Source organism: Paroedura picta, chromosome 2, assembly GCF_049243985.1.
Source record: "Paroedura picta isolate Pp20150507F chromosome 2, Ppicta_v3.0, whole genome shotgun sequence".
Taxonomy (NCBI): Eukaryota; Metazoa; Chordata; class Lepidosauria; order Squamata; family Gekkonidae; genus Paroedura; species Paroedura picta.
Genome location: NC_135370.1, coordinates 143,494,556 through 143,514,348, shown reverse-complemented (window position 1 = coordinate 143,514,348; position 19,793 = coordinate 143,494,556). Strand labels below are relative to the sequence as shown.

General features: G+C 41.6%; 1 protein-coding gene across 3 annotated transcripts in view; it reads right to left on the bottom strand.

Moving 5' to 3' along the window:
• AKAP6 (A-kinase anchoring protein 6) overlaps nucleotides 1-17,193 on the bottom strand; it is a 320,657-nt gene extending 303,464 nt beyond the window's left edge. For all 3 annotated transcript variants that reach the window (XM_077323052.1, XM_077323054.1, XM_077323053.1), the window contains exon 1: nucleotides 17,077-17,193. The gene's annotated coding sequence lies outside the window, so the exon portion shown is untranslated. The remainder of the gene's footprint in view (nucleotides 1-17,076) is intronic.
• Between the last annotated feature and the right edge of the window lie 2,600 nt (nucleotides 17,194-19,793).

The window sequence follows — 19,793 nt, the reverse complement described above, 5'->3', positions numbered from 1 at the left end:
CTGTAGAAAGAGCTGGCCCTAGTTGAGGCCCGATATGCTTCTTTGGGGCCAGTGATCACCAGCCAGTTTATGATGTGAAGCTCTACGGGGGTATAAACAGAGTGATGGTCCCTCAGATACACTGGGCCCAGACTGGGTATGGCCTTGAAGGTGATTACCAAGACCTTAAACCTGACCCAGAATTCAACTGGGAGCCAGTGCAGTTGTTGGAGGGCAGGCCGGATGTGGGACCTCCACAGTGTATTCGTGAGGATCCTGGCTGTGGCATTCTAGACCAGTTGCAGTCCGGATCAAAGTTAAGGGTAGGCCTGCATAGAATGAGTTGCAGAAGTCTAATCTGGAGGTGACCGTCACATGGATCACCGTGGCTAGGTGTTCCTTGGCCAAGTAGGGTGCTAGTAGCTTGGCTTGGTATAAATGGTAGAAAGCCTGCCATGGTACTCTCATGAAGGAGGCATCAAGGATCATACCCAGGTTTCTGTTGGAGTGAGCTAGTGATAGCTGCATCCCTTCGAGGCTAGGTAGACACGCTTCCTCACTTGGACCCTTCCTGCCCAACCACAGGACCTCCATCTCTGAAAGGTTGAGCTTCAGACAACTCTGCTTGAGCTACCTCGTCACTGCTTCCAGGCATCTGGCTAAAGAGTCAGGGGAGAATCAGGGAGGCCACCCATTAGGAGGAAGAACTGGGGTCCATTCCACACAACTTAAATGTAGCTGAATTGTAACACTTTGTAAACACTACATTTTTTACATTATGCACGATGACATACACAAACTGCAGCACTCCAGCAACTCTCCCGCAACATTCGCTTTTTTATAGCGCTTCAGGGGAATCGTAAAAAGTGGATTCCCCCTTAAAAAGCACTTGACTCCTGAGAACAACCTGCAACACATCAGCAAAAGACATGTGTATTCTCAAAATAGCATTAGGAAGAGGGTTCCTCCTCCGCTCCCACCCCCAAGCTTCTGGGAGATGGAAATGCCTTTTTTCCCCTACAAACCATATAAAGCAACAAACAAGCAAACGTGCTTTTCGTTTGACAGAAGGTTTTAAACTTTAAACTTTCAAAGTGAGCATCATAACATCACAGAGTCCCTTGCTTACTGTGTGCCCGAATGTTGCCCTGCCTGCACTAACATGCATTGTATGTTTTGTTTTTTTCTTGGAGATGCATGTCAATGATAACACGCATGTTCAGTATTAATTAGCAGGCTGTATTAATTAGCATGGATGGAGGAACTGTGAAAGCTCCCTCAGTGGACTGTTTTCCATCACCAATGAATACCTCCCCCCTGGTTTAACCTTGTGTAAAAAGCCATTGGGGGGGGGGAATTACAATGAAATACAGTTCCGTGTGAAGCAAAGAAGCAATGAATTAAGACATATTCGTTGCCACGTGTGTTTTCAGATTTAAAAAAAAATAAAATTTAAAGGGAAAGGAGCATTTTGGAGCCATGAGGGTGATCTGTTTGATTGGTGCTTCAGTTTGATTGACGGGCTGAGGCAGGCAGAAGCACCACAGATTTAGAGTGCCTTGTTTGCAATTCCTGCAAGACCGGAAACATGTGTATTACCAAAAAAGTGCTACGGGTGCATGAATATTGCACTACAATTTACACTGTGCAAAATGTCAAAATTCCACTACAAACTGTAGCGGTTTGGGCTGCCGCGGACATCCAGCAACATTGGCAGATGTGCGGAATGGACATGGGTGTCATATGCATTTTGATGACATCGCAGCCCAAACTTCCATACCAGCTGAGCAAGAGGGCACATGATGAAGTTAAATAGAATTGGACAGAGGACCACTCCTTGTGGGACACCACATGTGAGCAAGTGGAGGCTTGATAGTCTCTGCAGGTAAGAATCTGCTGATTGTCCCAGGTCCATGGAAAGCGCACCTGGCCTCGACAAGGGCCAGGGTCTTTTTCTGTCCGGGCCCTTAACTGGTGGAATTAGCTCCCTGAAGAGCTGTGGGCCCTGACGTAGATCTCAGTTCCGCAGGGCCTGCAAAACGGAGCTCTTCCACCAGGCATTTGTCTGAGGCTGGGTGGTGGTCCCAGGTTTTAAGATTGGGTTCCCCCCTCCCCTAAAGGTACTGGGCCAGTATTAGATTGGCCATGAACCATGGTGATCTACGCTGGCGATATCAACCTCAAACATCACATCTGCCTACTCTTGAACCAGCCAGTGGTCTCGCTGTGGGGGATGAATTTTTAACTAAATTAATTGATACCGCCATCAGTTGTATATATGAGGTTTTAGAATTATGTTTTAATGGGGGGATTGTTTTAAATGGTTAATTATTTGTATTGTATATGTATTTCTATTGGATGTGCATTTATAAGACTGTAAACCACCGCAAGCCAGTTCACTGAGAGCGGTGGTTATATAAATCCAAACATACATGCATACATACATACAATCCTATGACTACCTTCCTAGGACTAAGCCCCACTGAACAGACCTGAGCAGGATTCTGACAACTTGCTAAGGATGGCCCTGTATATCACCTATGCACAGCCATGCAGCAGCCTAAGCAAGCTGACTGCAAATGTGAGTAGAAGCTTCTCAATGCATACTTCAACTGTTAAGTGTGTAGTCCAACACATAGATGTCAAAAGTGTGCATCAATGTATAAAAATACAGAACTCAACTAAGAATATGCAGAGACTGGCTAAAAAGAGTAGGACTGCTGTATGGAAAGAAATATCATCCTGTCCTGCCACAATACAATCACCATTTGCATAATGTGTTGTAAAGCCACTATGACAACACTATGGTCAACAATCAGGATATATGTTTTAATAAATAAATTAGTAATCTATGAAATGGTGGCTAGCATTGCTGCTATATATCCAATACGCTATGGAGACCTATCTTCCACATTGATCATAGATCTCCATTTGACCGGGTATCAATTCCAGAACCTTGGGTGGATTTTACTGGTGTGTGTGGCTCTTGCAGCAGCAAACTCTTCACCATATGCATGCATATGTATCACAAACAAGGTAGACACTGAGTTGGCCAAAGAATCCTTGCAAGTTTGGTGTCTCTAGCATGCCAGGAGGCCATTCTAGCAAACCATAAAGCTCACAACCTGAACCAGTTTGTTTGGCCCTTAAAAGTATGTGACTGTTTGTGATTTACAAACCAGGCACACCACAATCCAAACCACCTTTTCCTGGTTCATGTCCATTCCTAGCTAGAAGAATAAAAGGAAATGAATGGCCTGTGGTAAAGAGACTGGACTACTCAGGGAGGGCACTTTGTTAAGGGACCACCCAAAAACAGAAGCTTTGTAAATTGGAAAGGGCAGGAGCCACTAATTTGCACACTGCTATGTGCTGTGTCCTTAATGCTAGGGGTCAAAATGAGTAGGTGGAATAGCTTTAAACAGGACCACAGTTTACTAAATCATTCTCTTTGTCAAGGTGAAGTGACAACTTCCCTTTTCTCTGGTTTTCCTACACTAAATCCTGGAGTGGACCTCGTCAATCAAAAACACTAGCTTGGATGAAATAAACAGAGGTGTAGCAAACACCATATTATGTTACAAAGTAGAACAATCATAGTGGATCCAAAGGTGCCTTTTTTGCTCATAGTCTTCTATTCAGAGAAGGCAAACTAACCCTAGAGTACATCTGAAAAAGAAGTTGTCTTTTTAAACAAAAACTCTGGAACAACAGCTATATTGCAGCTGTTTTTAAAGTGAAGACCATCTTTCCATGAAGTGAGAAACAAGCTGCTCTCCCTTCATCCATTTGTACCAAGACTGGATGGAGGCCTTTGCAAGTAACAGCATGAGGTGCCTCTATTGCAGCTACAGACAGTTCACAGACCTAATAACACTGCGATTCTGACAAAGAACTGCTTCCATAGGCCGGAGTGAATGCTGCGTTTCAAGGAATATTGCATTCTTTATGATTCAGAGGTTTCAACTGCTAAAGGAACAGAATACAGAGGACTTCCAGGAAACATTCAGCAGTGGCAAAGTGGATGTGCCTTTTACTCGCTTAGCATATACCAAATGGCTGAACATCAATCATCATCCAGCATCAACCAAATGAGGGGCTACACCAACCTGATTTATGACATCTGCTCAGACAAAGAGCAGCTGCGTGATCAGGTGCAAGATGCATGCTTTCCTCCCTGTTTTTTTTCTGGAGCCAACTGATCCCACCCAAACTTTGTATGTACAGTATGCATCTGGAGGCAAGATGTAATGGATATCATTAATCAGAATGGTCAAGAATTCAGCCAAGGGTCAAAGTCTCACTAGCCTTCAGCAGCTCTTCATTTTTAAAGTATGCATAATGTTTTAGGGACATAATGCACAAGAATGCATGCCAACATTTCTTAAACTCTGCTTTCTTGAAGGATAAGGATAGGTAACAGCGTTTACCGTATATACTTGCATATAAGTCGACCTGCATATGAGCTGAGGTACCTAATTTCACCACAAAATGCTGGAAAACCTTATTTACTCACATATAAGCCGAGGCTGGTGTTTAGTGGCTTTTCCCCCTCACTTTCCCTTCCCTTTTGGGCAGGATCTTTTCTTATATATCCAATCCTTCTTCTTATCCCTTTCCCTTCTTCTTAGCCAGGTATTCTGTTCCCTCCACTTTCCATTCCTTCCTCTAGTGGCGTTTCCTCCGTCTGCTCTCTGCTCTCCCTCTGAGACAGGCTCCAGAGCTTCCTGCAGCAGCAACAGGTGCTAGCCTCATGCTAGCCTTGTGCTAGCCTCATTAAGGCAGTGAGGGGGGGAGGCAGAGACTGCTCTTCCCTCCCCTGCCGGGCTTGCTGCATCTCTTCCTGCCTCTGCTTCTTCAGTTAAGTATACTTGTCTCCCACCCCCACCCTCATGCCTAATCTGGCAGCTTTTTTTAACCCGCATATAAGCCGAGGGAGACTTTTTCAGCTTTAAAATAGGGCTGAAAAACTCGGCTTATATGCGAGTATATACTGTATATTCCCTGTAGTACTATTAACTCCATGAAACTTACTTTGTAAATATGCGCAGGATGGAGCTACTAAAAAAATATACTAAAACACATACATATTCAGACCTCCAACAAAAGACTTCTCTAGGATCTGAACTGGAACATATATAAAAGCTCCAGACTTATCTCTTTATAAGCGTTTTAATGCCAGGCTAGAAAGAATTTATTCCTCTATCCTCATGCCTCTCTTATGGGGAGATCCAGTAGGTGAATTACAAAAAACACAAGGAATACAGGAATAAAAGTGGATGACAGAATTTGAAATGAAAAGTTATGCAGATTAACTAGATTTAACACTTTTAGAGCCACAAAAATAATTACAATATGTAATGGAACTGTTTGAAGAATCTGGATCCATTAAGAATATAAAATTAACAAAAAGAAGACAAGAGTGATAATGAATTTTTTAACACAATGAGAAGATATTATAAAGAGTACACAATGCCTAGTAGCCACCAAATTTATTTAATATCTGGGGATGAATGTGACTGAGCAAAATTGTAACCTTTTCAAAAATAATTATCAAAAGACCTGAAAACTGATACAAGTAGACTTATCTAGATGAAAAAAGTTAAAATGTCATGATTGTGTAGAATTTCAGCAATCAAAATGAATGCATTGTCATAATTAATTTTATTTACAATTAATTTACAAATTCTATCTATACATATAGAAGAAGAAATATTGTGGACTGGATTAAAAATCCAAGACAAATAATTATAAAATTTGGATCAGCAGATGGATAAATAAATGTAAAGGAGTCCTATAATTAGAGATGCATTTTTGAGAATATGGTTCACATGTCTGGCAAGATATTATAGATGAAGATATCAATATTCAATGGCCGCTTTATTACCAATCAGTTTCAAGATTTAAAAAGATCATCAACATAAAACAGCCTTTCTCAACTTTTTTACCATTTAGAAACCCCTGAGACATTCTTCAGGCTTTAAGAAACCCCAGATGTGGCATGATCATGCAGAATATAGTTGGGAAGAATAACTATGAATATGCCCACAGGACTCCAACTAGCCCAAGGTTACCCAGCATGTGGAGATGCAGGGAATCCAGCTCTCTGTATTAGAAGCCACTGCTCTTAACCACTAGACCAAGCTGTACAAATTGCCATTGCCTTAAAGAAATGTAGCTAGAGCACAGGAGGAAGAAGTTGTTGCAGGAGGCTGGTTTCAATCTTTTTTAATTTACTCATTGACTGTTATGGGATTTGTTCCCCTTTAAATTTGAGCCTTAGGGCCAATGGCTTCTCAGAGCAACCCAAGAAGGGGAACACTCAGGTATCTCCAATATGGATTGTGTAGTTAATAAGCTTTGCAATTTGAGAAGGGAAGAATGCTTTTGTGCTACACAGGCCTCCTTCCCAAGCAGCCTTTCCTCCAGGGGAACTGATCTCTGAAGTCTGGAGAGGAGCTTTCATTCTGGGGGTTCTCCAGGTTCCACCTTGAGGCTGGCATCCCTGAACAGTGGCAAGGATGCTAGTCTCTGTAAGTTCCTTGCCAACCAATGTTTTCATGTCTGATTGTAACACACAACTGTTTTTATTTACTCTGATATTGAACTGAGCTTTAGACATACCTATTGAAAGGTTTTCAGTTCATTAAGAGAATTTTGCCATCAATTAAAGATTTTCATTGAAGGAAGAAGCTGTGATTAGTTTATGAGTTATTTGACGATGTTTACTGTTATTAGCAGCCACACAGCATTTCTTTGTTTCCCACCTGGAGCCTGGCATCCCTGCACCTCCATGGGATCCAAAGCCACGGCTTTTCTCCAGGAGGACTGATCTCTGTTGCCTGGAAATGACCTGCAATTCCAGCAAATCCTCAGGTCCCAACCTCTTCCGTCCTGCAACCTCTCTGCCACAGAGTTCCTCCTCCCAAGCAGCCCTTCACTTTCCAGGAGCCTGGAGACGAGTTGTCATTGCAGAGTCCCCCCTCCAAAACAGCCATTTTCCCCTGGGGAGCTGATCTCTATAGTCCAATTCCAGGAGATTTCCAGGTTGCACCTGGAGGTTTGTGACCCCTGGGTCAGGAATGTTCCTTGATGTTTGGAGGCTGAGCCTCAAGAGTCCAGTGGCAGGCATGAGTTTTTGGCATGTAGTGACCCCCCAGGAAGGCCACGGTGCAAGTGTGAATGCTACCGCCTGTTGTTTCCCTGGGTACAATGGGGTTTGCCTTTAAGTAGGAATATTGTCTAATTAATTACCAAAAGTATTGGAAGAGATATTTGAATACATGATGACAGTGACTAAAATAGTTTATGCAGCAAAATGGAAATCAGACCACTGAGCCACAGCCCCACCCCCATCCATTGCAGCCCACTATTGTCCATGAAATATTGCTCCCAGGAGCAGTGGAGCAGGGGAGAGGGGAGGGAAATCAGTGGAAACTGACACCTTAACCTGTATCCAAAGCACATTCTCACATACCTCACAAAGATAAGATGCAGGAGAGTGCCATGTTCCCTGCCTTGTGCTCCCTGGAAGTACGGTAGTATAACATGTAAAAGACAAATATAAGAAATATATGCAGGGGTAGGGGCTGTCAAACCTAAATAGTATTTAAATAAAAAACATTTTGATACTGACCTTTTTCTTTTATCTTAAATGTCTAAAGGATATCCAAAACTTAGATAATAATCCAGAGTTCAAATAAGTGGGTAAGCATTGTGCTGGAACTGTTCTTTAGAGTGGATTTGAAAACCAGAGCTTGATGTGTGTGCCAATTACACTTTAGTGTAATTGATATGCCCCCTCCCCTTTTTTCTTCTTCTTCTTAGTATATCACAAAATAGAACATGGAGGAGAAAATTCCAAAAGAGATTGGACAAATTATTTATCTGGAAAATATATCTCCCAGGGTTTAATATCTGTGCAAACAGACAGTGCCCTTGTGTGTCATGCCTCGTCTAAGACACTGAGACAAGTTCCAGACATAGTCTATTGTGCAGATTGTTCAAACTAAGAGATCATTATTTGACCTTGGGATGAGAAAAGGCTGAGTCAGCTCTGCAAGGATTTAAAACTGTCCAGGAACAGAGAAATATTTCAACATTATATAAAAGAGGGGCAGGGGAAGTGCATTGGGACTGACTCCCAGAGGCTGATTAGCCAGTCTATAAATCATAGCTGGTGCTAATTTTGGGTTCAGTCCAAAGAACCCTGAATAGAATGAAAACAGCAGTTAGTGCTGTTCTGCAGATATGTGCACTGGGAATTCTAAGTACTCCTTTGGAGTAGTCTGAAGTATATATACTCAGAAGTAAGCCCTATTTTAATAAGTGGAGACTTAGTGCCAGGGGGAAAATACTTTTAGGATTGCAGCCCTCATTACCACTTTTCAAAGGAATTCTATTTATCCAGACAGAAACAGCCAGCTTTCAAATAGGACACCTCAACAATTGGACAGTTACTAAATGAAGGGAGTATATAGTCTGAGGAAGAGTGCTTGCACTCGAAAGCTTTCGCCTTGAATAAATCTTTGTTGGTCTTAAAGGTGCTACTGGACTCTGATTTTATTGTGTTGCTTCAGACCAATGAAGCTACTCATTTGAATCTATCCATATGGAATAGATATAAACAAAGGCTGTCACCCTTTCCATCAGTGATGAAATCTCCAACTGAGGCCTTCTTCAGCAGGGTACAAAAAAAAAAAGATTTACCTTGTCCAAAATACAAAGACTTGGTGACAAATTCAGGAGGACTAAAGAGTCTGCAAATATTTTAAAAAGAGAGAGGAGAACTGCAATGGTTAGAATACAGCCAACTCTTCCACGTTTAAATCTGAATTTTCTAAACAGGCTGATGTGAGATCTCCGCTTTCAGAACTTGAGAATATTTATTTCAAGGAAAACCACATATACAAGGTCAAATGTATAAATTGTTGTTAAAATATGAAACTGAAACCAAACATGTATGATTAAATGGATGCAGAATATAGAAATTAACATTACAATAGAGGATTGGGAACATATATGGACAAAAATTCCAAACTAACAAGCAGCCAAATCTTAAGAGAAAATTGGTATAAAACGTTTCATAGATGGTATATTACACCCAAAGCAATGAGCAGAATAGCCAAGGGGTATAATGATGCTTGTGGGAAATGCAATGAAAAAGTGGGTACCTCGTTTCATATGTGGTAGAGATGTGGAAAAGAAAATTTTGGATAAAAATTCATGATACATTAGAAGGGATGTTTAATGCTAAATTTTCTTTAAGACCAGAATACATGCTGTTAAGCTTGTGCCCAGAAAATCTACCACTGCAAGCAAGAAACTTCTTTTTTTATGCAATGACAGCAACAAGATTGGTGTTAGCCAAAAACTGGAAACTACTGGAAATAGCACATTTATCGCTTTGGTTTGATAAAATGGTTGAACTTTCAAAAATAGCTAAACTTACCAGCATAATTATCAGAAAACCACCAGAAGAATATCAAGAACAATGGCATTTTTAGCAGATTATCTTGCTAAATATAAACCAGATTTGGAGTGAATATGGATCTCAGTGAGGACGGGACTGGGGGGTACAGAGGAAAACATGTATTCAACCATGCAAATATGCTTATTCTTTATCTATTCTGTTCATTTCTGTTTATATAAAATAAAAATATATACTCCAAAAAAAGAGTAAATTTTAGTTTCAAAAATGAAGGAAAAAGAAAATCAACTCTGTTACTTCAAAAAACATTACTAATAAAACTTAATAAAACCATTACTTAATAAAACCATTGAAATGCTGATCCTAAAAATAGTAATAATAATAACAACAACAAATGCAGATTCCCGGGTCATGTGATTTGTCTTTGAAGTGGCTTTGCAGTGGAGCATCCTGTATTCCTAACTTTAAATGGGACACATGCTCCTGGATTCTAACCTTAAGGGGCCTAGATTTCATACCCACATATAAAAGTTGACAAGGGCATAAAATCCCATAAATTATACCTTTTGTTGTGCAATTGATAAACTCGTTGATGTTAATTTTATATCAATTGGAGGCATTTTTAAATGCCTTAATTTTCAGCATATATCTACATGCATGACAGAATAGAATCATAGAATCATAGAGTTGGAAGGGGCCATACAGGCCATCTAGTCCAACCCCCTGCTCAACGCCGGATTAGCCCTAAGCATCCTAAAGCATCCAAGAAAAGTGTGTATCTAACCTTTGCTTGAAGACTGCCAGTGAGGGGGAGCTCACCACCTCCTTAGGCAGCCTATTCCACTGCTGAACTACTCTGACTGTGAAATTTTTTTTCCTGATATCTAGCCTATATCGTTGTAATTGTAGTTTAAACCCATTACTGCATGTCCTTTCCTCTGCAGCCAATGGGAACAGCATCCTGCCCTCCTCCAAATGAGAACCTTTCAAATACTTAAAGAATCCATACAGAAAATTCCCTGTTGGTAAAGTGCTAATAGTTCTTAGGTCAGAAGCTGCAGAGCGATCCAGAATTTCTTTTATATTCTGGTCACAGCGCCATGCAAAAAGCAGGCAATTCTAGCAGCCCTTGATTCCAGACACAAGGTACCAGTGTCTATTGATACTCTGCTTGATTTTACTTGCTCTGGCTGAATGCTCAAAAGAGCATACCAGCCTGTCAAGCAGAGCTTTAACTTTGTACCTGAGCAAGTCTTTCATCTAGTACTGTTATCCCTGTGTAAAGCCTTGTTAATTATGCTGCACAGGTAACCACATTGTTCCAGATGGCGGGTAAGATGTTCATTCACTAGGTGTAGTGGTTAGGAGTGCAGACTTCTAAATTGGTGAGCCGGGTTTGATTCCCCACTCCCCCACATGCAACCAGCTGGGTGACCTTGGGCTCACCATGGCACTGATAAAGCTGTTCTGACCAAGCAGTGATATCAGGGCTCTCTGTCTTTCCTACCTCACAGGGTGTCTGTTGTGGGGAGAGGAAAGGGAAGGTGACTGTAAGTCACTTTGAGACTCCTTCGGGTAGAGAAAAGCAGCATATAAGAACCAACTCTTCTTATTCTTTACAAAATTCATTCTCCTTGGCATTAATTCCTTTATGCCTAATGAACTGTCCCGCCAGTAAATTGATCTTAAGGTGTTTTGGATGGAAACTATTGAAATGTAAAAGGGTTTTTCTATCCATCTCCTCCTGGTAAGTTGAAATTTCCAATACACATGTGTCCAAGAGGTTAATGGATTTGTCATCCTTCTTCATTGTGAACTTTATTTCATGTTGGTTGTTTAGCCACGATTCCATTTCGCAAAAGTTGTTAGCATTGTCATAAATCAAAAAAATATCAAGGAACCTTGTATAAAAAAAAACATGTCTAAAATATGGATTGCTCTGTGGGTTACATAACCAAGCTCTTTCAATATATCTCATAAAGATATTTGCTACCAAGGGTGTGATCAGGCTGCCCATGGAAACTCCATAGATATGAAGAAATAATTGATGAGCATATTCAAAAAATTGTACACAAAAATTATATCTAATAAACTCAAAAGAAAGTGAGTGGAGGGATGTGGATTAGAGAGTGCATTTAAGAAGTTTTCAATGGAAAGCCTAGCCTCTTCCAATGGAATATTTGTATATAGAGCCTGCACATCCATTGTGACAAGTACAGACTTTAAAGGGATCTCAGTGGTTCCACTTTGTTAATGAAATGGATGGTGTCATTTATGTCAGTCCAGTTTGCCTGTGTGGTTTGTGGATGAAAGTCCAAGAGTTTAGCTGGGCTATGATATTTCAACCAGGAGGAACACACTCACTTTTATAAATTTTAGGGAAGATATATATGCATGGTGTTTGTGTGTGTGTGTGTGGGGGGTATTTGTTAATTAGAAATTGGGCTTCCACCTTTGTGATGTAATCACCAGTCAATGTCTCATGCACAACCACTTGAATGATCTTCATTAAATCATCAATACAATTGAAACTAATTTGTAATGCTTATCACTGTCCAATTGCCTTTTTATCTTCATGTCATAATCCAACCATTCAGAACTAGGTTTGGGCACCTTGGCATCTGAAGCGGCCATTCGCATCCAAAGCAGCCAGTGCCACGGTGTGTGGGGGGAGGGGAGGCAATGGTGGTGGCACACAACCTGGCGCCTGTATGCGCCAGCTCCAGAGCCTCCCCTCCCCCCTGCGCCACGGCACTGGCTGCTTCAGACGCCGATGGGCCCAACCCTACTCAGAACCACTACTCCTCTCCCTTTGTCAGCTGGTTTTATCACAATGGATCCATCACTTGGAAGCTCTAGGAGTACTCTGAATTCTTTCTTAGACATATTCAATGGAGCTCAACCCGATTTTCTCTCCATTTGCTTGAGGTCCCTCAAAATCATTTTCTCAAATGTGATAATCCCAGGGACCTCTGTGCACAGGTTGAAAGTGGATTTTTATGTGGAATGTGTTCAAATTAGATATTGTATTTGACTGGGATAAAAAGCTTTTCTTACCATTTGCAAGCCATGTGCATTTTACCACTCAGTGCAGAAGTGGTCTAAGAATATTTGAATGCAGTTCTGCATCAACAACATCCTGGAAAACCAACTGTATTTAAGGGTCACTAAAAAGCCCTAGTGGGCGAATGAACCAGATAATTCCATTCTAATTTGTAATTCACCACACCAATTGCATTTGGCAACCCATCAGGGATTTGCTGAAACTATCATTTTTGCTACCTACCTGCTACTAAAAAAACTCATAGGTGGTAAAGTATGAGGTGGAAAATAAAACACAGCTAGTAGAATGCATTTCATTGACCCATTATGCACGGGGGGTTTAGCGCACATTCGGGGTGGAATGGCGGTGACTAAAATCACCGATAACACACGGTGCCAGCTGCAACCGGCCGCAGCTGTGGTGCATGCCTCCGAAAAAGCCGCGTTCACGAAACGCGGAAGAAAGCGCAGCTTCCGGGTGACTGGGGCTCAACCAGAAGTGGCGCCGGGATTGCCGCGTGCATAATCAGTTACTCTGGGTTTTGCCGCCGTTGTGCCCCGCCCCGTGCATAACCGGTGTGCATCGCGTCTTCCCCCTCCGCATTTTCCATGTGACCCGAAATCACCGTTTCGGCGGCTGTGCATAATAGGCCATTAGCAGGCCTGCAACATAGGGAAAGAAGTTTCTATTTGGTCCTAGCCAGACCAGGGAAGCTGCCCCTTCTTGGCCTAGTCATCCAAGACTGAAATTCCCAGCAGGCAAGAATTTACACTTCATTCACACAGCATCACTGTGATACTTGCATAATAAGAGTTGCCAGATTGCTATCACTGAATGGAGATGTCAACAGATTAAAGATATTTTAGTCAATCCTGTATAACATTTTAACCAATTAATTGACTGTTGGAGTAAAATAAACATTGCAAATTCCAAGCAGGTCCAGTGGATAATGATGAGATTTTAAGATCATCCCCCTTGACCAAACAATACTAAACAAGGAATTGGCAGTCAGGAAATGGTTTTCCAATTCTTTTGGAAATCAACACATACACATCACCCTCCAGGGGAACAAGTCTTTTAAATCCGAGGAAATTCTCATTAAAAAACCACAACTTTAGTGTCTAATTATTTTGTTAATCCACTAATTGCACCATTTAATGCTTTCAGCCATGCTAACATGTATCACCTGAGTTGGCAGTAAGATATTTTCCTCTTTTTGAAATTAATAAATCTTTGATTATAAGCATACCTGGTTTTGATTGTAAGCATACCTGCTAAATCTTTCTTCTGGGAACTCCCTAACTGGCCCCAAACCTAATTAAAGTGATTTCAATTTTAAAACAGTGATAACATCCGTATCCTGACAGCTACCTTATATCTGATGCTCTCTTTGACCGTTTATGCACTGGAAACTTCACTGCCCCAACTCCCATGCATGATCAGAAATCAGAAGCAGATGAGGCTCACTGGGTCAAATGCTCCCCCGTGTGGGTGCAGGAAGAGGTGGGGCAACCTGCCATGATTAGAACTCCAGCCTGCAGCCTGGCTTGAAACCTCCAGTGCATAAATCTGGCTCTAACAATGGTTTCTTGCAAAAGAAAAATGGTGGGCTACCTGAGTCATAACTTGTGGAAAAACAACACATACCAGTGAGACCCACTGCAGTTGTCATCAGTAGCAATAAAAACTGACAAAGGACAGGCAGTCAAGATTCAAATCATCCCAGACTACTTTCTCTACTTGGCCCATTATGCACGGGGGGGGGGGGATAGTGCACATTCGGGGTGGAATGGCAGCAACTAAAATCACCGATAACACACGGAGCCGGCTGCAACTGGCTGCAGATTCGGTGCATGCCGCCGAAAAAGCCGCGCTAGCGAAATGCGGAAGAAAGCACAGCTTCTGGGTGACCGGGGCGCAACCAGAAGCGGCGCCAGGGTTGCCACGTGCATAATCGGTTACTCTGGGTTTTTTTGCCGTTGCGTCCCGTCCCGTGCATAAGTGGTTTGCTTCGCTTCTTCCCCCTCCGCATTTCCCATGTGATCCGAAATCACCGTTTCGGCGGCCATGCATAATGGGCCCTTGACAGGCATGAAGCTAATTGCTCCAAACATGCCCCACCCTACCAGCAAGCAGATTGAGTATAAAGTTTCTAAAAGGGAGGGGGATCAGTTCTTTCAGCATTCTGAGTGTTCAGCATCCGTCCCTTGAGTTTGTATAAAATACAGTAAGGTTAAAAAAGGAAAGAGCAATTAATAACAGTCCCTTGGCTCTGGTACCAGTGTTGGATGATTTCTAAGAAAGTAACAGTGGGGTCATAGACCTGTTATCAGTGAGGGTTTCTGAAAGAAAACCAGGGAATGACAGTCATGCTTTAAAAATAAAATTGTTGAAATATAAACAAAAATTGTACTAGGATGGGTTTCTCTTAGATTTACCCAGATCAGCTTTATAGTTTCTGTAATTGATTGATTCCAGCAACCGTTTGCAAATGTAATCAAACCCACATGCATCACAGCAAAAAACATCCGGCAGTCCATCCAAATGTGCAATTCTATAGCCTCACCAATTAGTCAGTTCCACCAAATTCACTAAGATGGTGAACAGTTTTGGATGCTTCAGAAAAAAATGCAGAGTGGTACAATTGTTAAAATATTCTGTTGCATGCTCCCTACTTCCATACTTTCACTGCTTACGTTGCAGTCCTATGCAGTTACTCCATTCTAAGTCCACTGATTTTAATGGGCAGACTGGCCTAACTTTGCATAGGATTTTGCTGTTAAGTTTTGATCATTTTAGACCTAAATAACTATTGACTAACTTGTTTGAATTGATAGAAGCAATGAGTTTTTAAAAGCCTCCATGTGCCTCATGTATAAAACACGGTTTATTTCTCTCCTTGTATACGTGGGTATGGTTTATGTCTGCTCCAGACACATTCCTGTTTTATGTTTCTTCCTGTTTCAGACATACCTGTATTGCTGTTAAATTCAGAGGAGTTCCTCTCAGACAATAAGAATGCTGCTATACATACATAATGCTGTTTTTCTGAGTTGGAGGCATCAGCTGTTGTGATAATTCCCACATGGTAATTTATTTCAAGGGCCATATAATCCAGACTACATTCCTTTTTTTGCTAATTCAAGCATATTCAAGTGATCATGCTACAGCCTTTCTGGGGGTTTTGGGGGAGGGGAGGCAGGACATGAAAAATATTAATGTTTTTTTTTCCCTGGGTTTAAAAGAACAGATGTGTACTGAGGCCATGCTAGAATACGCACAGTGGTCATATGCAGGCTGCCTAATTAAGATCAAAAAGATCCATTACAGCTAATGCCAGATGCGGCCTTTGTGCTTATGAGGGCTCTGGAAAACAACCAGCTCTGTGCTAAATTTGCTCTTTTACACTTTGCATTTAGTGCTAGTAGCTCTTTGATCAAGCGACTCAATTAGCAACAGCAGCAGCCCTTCCCCACACCCGGCTGCATTTTTATAAAGACAAACTGTGATAAAGCAAGCCCGAGATGGAGGCCACTCCCTGTCTCCCAGTGGACATTTTGGTCAGCTAAAGTGACACGTGTCTGATATTTTCTTTTCTTTTAACAGCAAACAGATGAAACAATTGCTCACCTAAACATACAGAGACAATGAAGCCCACCCACCCAAGGTCCACTGGAAGTTAAGAGAACCCAAAGCTGACTTCTAGAAGCGCGAGGGGGCGGGGGCGGGGGATTACAAAGCAAAAACATGTGGATGCCATCAAGAACGGCTGAATTTGCCTTGAGGTTCTAAAGGGGGTATTTGAGTGCCTAAGAGACATTTTCGTCTTACTTAGTACAGTTAATATCATGGTGGTGAGAAGTCTGTAAGATCAGCAAATGCCAACTCAGAAGGCTCCTTTTGCGGGCTACACCTTCTACTGCAATTGCAGCAGGAGGCACGCTTACTTTCCAGTAAAGGTCCCCAAGATCTGCTCAGCATTACTGGAACAGGTGAACAGCTACATTCTTAGCCTGGGGGCAGGGACCTTATAGACTTTCCAGGGAAAGTTTTTTGCATCTTGCTAAAATCCCTTTGGGGCGGGGGGGGGGGGAGGACAGCACAGGATCCCATTTCATGTCAACGCAGTGCCAGCTGCTTCTTCAGCAACGGACAGCGTTTTGTTTTGTTTTTTTACCTGCTATCAAAATCCACAGACATAAATAATGATGGTGAAAACTAGCAAAGATTCCAAAAGGTTAAGAATACAGAATGATAACTTGATGTCCAAAGGATGGTGGGTGGGAATTTTGTATCTCCATGGCTCCAAGAGCTAGGAATAAGCACTTGAGAAACAAATCAGCTAGGAGCCCCACAGATTAAGATGTGGAAATCATACATTTTGTGGATCTCTTCAGAAAAAACAGCAAGGGCAATTATTACAGACGTTTGGGGCTCTTATGTAGGCCTTTCTTCAGCCTTTCTGCCTGGAGGAAAAAAACCTATATTTAGTCATGCAGCATTCTTCTTCCTAATCCATCCTCAGGAAGCAAAAAAGTCAGGCATTCTGATAACAGGAGGGACCCACCAAATTCAGGCAAGCAGCACATGCAAATAAAAAAGAGGCTACTGTTTAAACACTCACCATCTCCTGCTCACACCATCCTCTTTTTGATGTTTACAGCCCAATCTGTAGGATGCAATACCAGGAGGTGCCTTGTTTGACCTGCTGCATGATGCTGTGACATCAGTTCAGATGATGCAGCTCATTATGGGAAAGGCTGCTGTTGCCATGGCAACTGAGATGTGATAGGAATCCTTACTGCATTTCCAGGGGAGCCCAAGACAATACAGACACTCTTTAAAGAGACAGACCCAAAAATGCAAAAAGGATTTTGAAAGTGCAGTGTCACTGTATGTTCAGTAGCAGTGTTGCAATAATGTGTGTTTCCAGCATTTTGGGAAACTGTTGTCTGTATCCCATCCTATGCCAACCAAAGCATATATGTACACATTTGAAATAATTTTCAGTACAGGAAAAGATTGTAAAATTCACATATGAATTATAAGCTGATTCATGGAAGTCATCTTCCAAAAATCATAGTGAGGATGAGTTGCAGAAGCAAATCAGAATAAGATTCTCTTCTGTGTTTAAGAGTGTTAGAACCTGGAACAAAAAGAAGAGATCACAGATCCTGCCCCACCCAGTTTTGTACCTAATATCTAAAAGCTTTGAGAAATCATATTTGTTGCTTTAAAAAAATGCTGTGTCATGTGTTTTCTGTAGCTTTTTCTAAGCTCTTTAACAAAAATTAGCTTTTTACTGAAAGAGGAGAACTTTCTGGCCAGCCAGGGGAAAACAGGTCATCATTTCTCAGCTGTAAACTAACCTGAGGTATCATCTGCATGCTGAGCAGCTTTGCTTTCATCTGACTAGCAGACAGACACACAAATGAAGATTCAAGGGAGGCTGGGAGCAATCTGTGCGCCTTCTGGGCTATGGGGATCACTGGCCAAACAGCAATTTAGTAAACAGACCCTCCTCCTGATTTGCTTGGCTTAGAAAGAATTGACCCATTTTACCTTCAGCACCTGGTGCTTATTTTCATCTTTCAATATGGACACAGAGGAAAGGGACTCAAAGAGGCTGTGGTGCTCAAGATTAAAATAGAGCAGTGTGACAATTCACACTTAAACAAAGATGACACATTTTTGGCTTTTTGCCAGTACTCCTTAGATTAGAGTGTTTTTTGGCAAAACCTGTTTTTCCCAGGCATGAAAACCCCCTTTCAACATGACAGAAAAGCTCTGGGTTTTGTAGGCTTCATAGGCTTATGCCCAGGAGAAAACAAAGGCCAGAGGGCCTCTGAGTCTTAAAGATGTTGCATAAGCTCTTGCGCCAAAGTCTGGAGCTCTGCAAGTGAAGAAAGCTTGCATACTAAATCTGTTTTTCACCAATTTCTACACAGGAAGATAATGTTCCTATCCAGATTGAACCTGAAGGATTATCCCCATTTACCCCATAAAACATGAAAACCTTCATGTTTCCAGAACGAAGAATCCATTTAGTGGTCCGGCACACTTAACACGTATTACCAGGTATATAAAAAATAATTCCTTGTGAACAAGTAGAGATGGGGTTAAACATTTGGGCTTCTGTCCCATGGTCAAATACCATCACAGAGGAGCAAATTAATACCATTCAGATGTTTTAAATGTTTAAATCAACTTATTTGGGGGCAATTTTAATAGCAATTTTTAATTAAACAGCATTTGTCTCCATGGTTGGCTCACATGCTAGTTGTGTTGTGATAGAGATAATGCAGTGGATTCCACCCTCGTCCAACCACTCTCCACTGAGCACAAGTTGAAGCCTGTCTTCAGCTAAAGGCCTTTCTTCCAATTTACAACACCCTTCTGGAAGAAAGCTTCAAACTTTGCTCAGTGGAGTGAAAGGTGAAAGCTACCAGTCAATATAGTTAGAAATGGGCTTCTTGTTGTTATATTTCTAGCCTGCCTCTCTCCCATTGGGCTCAAGGCAGTTTACAACATAGTTCAACTACATAGGCAATACACTTTATTAAATACACAAAGGGTTAACGGAAAGGAGTGACAAGTGGAAAACTTCAGGGCACTCCTGGGCCCTGTTTTGCTCATCATATTTATAAATTATTTGGATGAAGGAATAGATGAGGTGCTTATCAAATTTGCAGATGGTATTAAACTGAGAAGGGTAGCAAACACAGCAGAAGACAGAATCAGGATATAGGATGATCTTGACAGGCTGGACAAATGGTCTAAAACAAATTTCAGTAGTGATAAATGTAAAGATCTGCATTTAGGTAGGAAAAATCAAATACATAATTATAGGCTGGGGAAGACTTGTATTGGCAGTAGTATGTACAAAAAGGATCTAGGGGGTCTTAGTAGACCATACACTGGTCATGAGTCAGCAGCACAATTTGTTGGCTAAAATGGTAAATGGGATTTTGGGTTCTATAGTGTCTAGATCACACAAGGTGATGGTATCACTTTACTATGCTCTAGTTAGACCTCACGAAGTACTGTGATCAGTTTTGAGCACCACAATCAAACAAGGATTTAGACAAACTTGAGTGAGTCCAGAGGAGGGCTGCAATGTTGGTGAGGGGTTTGGAGACCAAGTCATATGAGGAAAAGTTGAGAGAGCTGGACCTGTTTAGCCTGGAGAGAAGATGTCTAAGAGGTGATATGGTAGCCATCTTCAAGTACTTGAAAGGATGCCATATAGAGGATGGAGCAGAATTGTTTTCTGTTGCCCCAGAGGGTCAGACCAGAACCAATGGTTGAAATTAATTCAAAATAATTTTTGGCTAAATATCC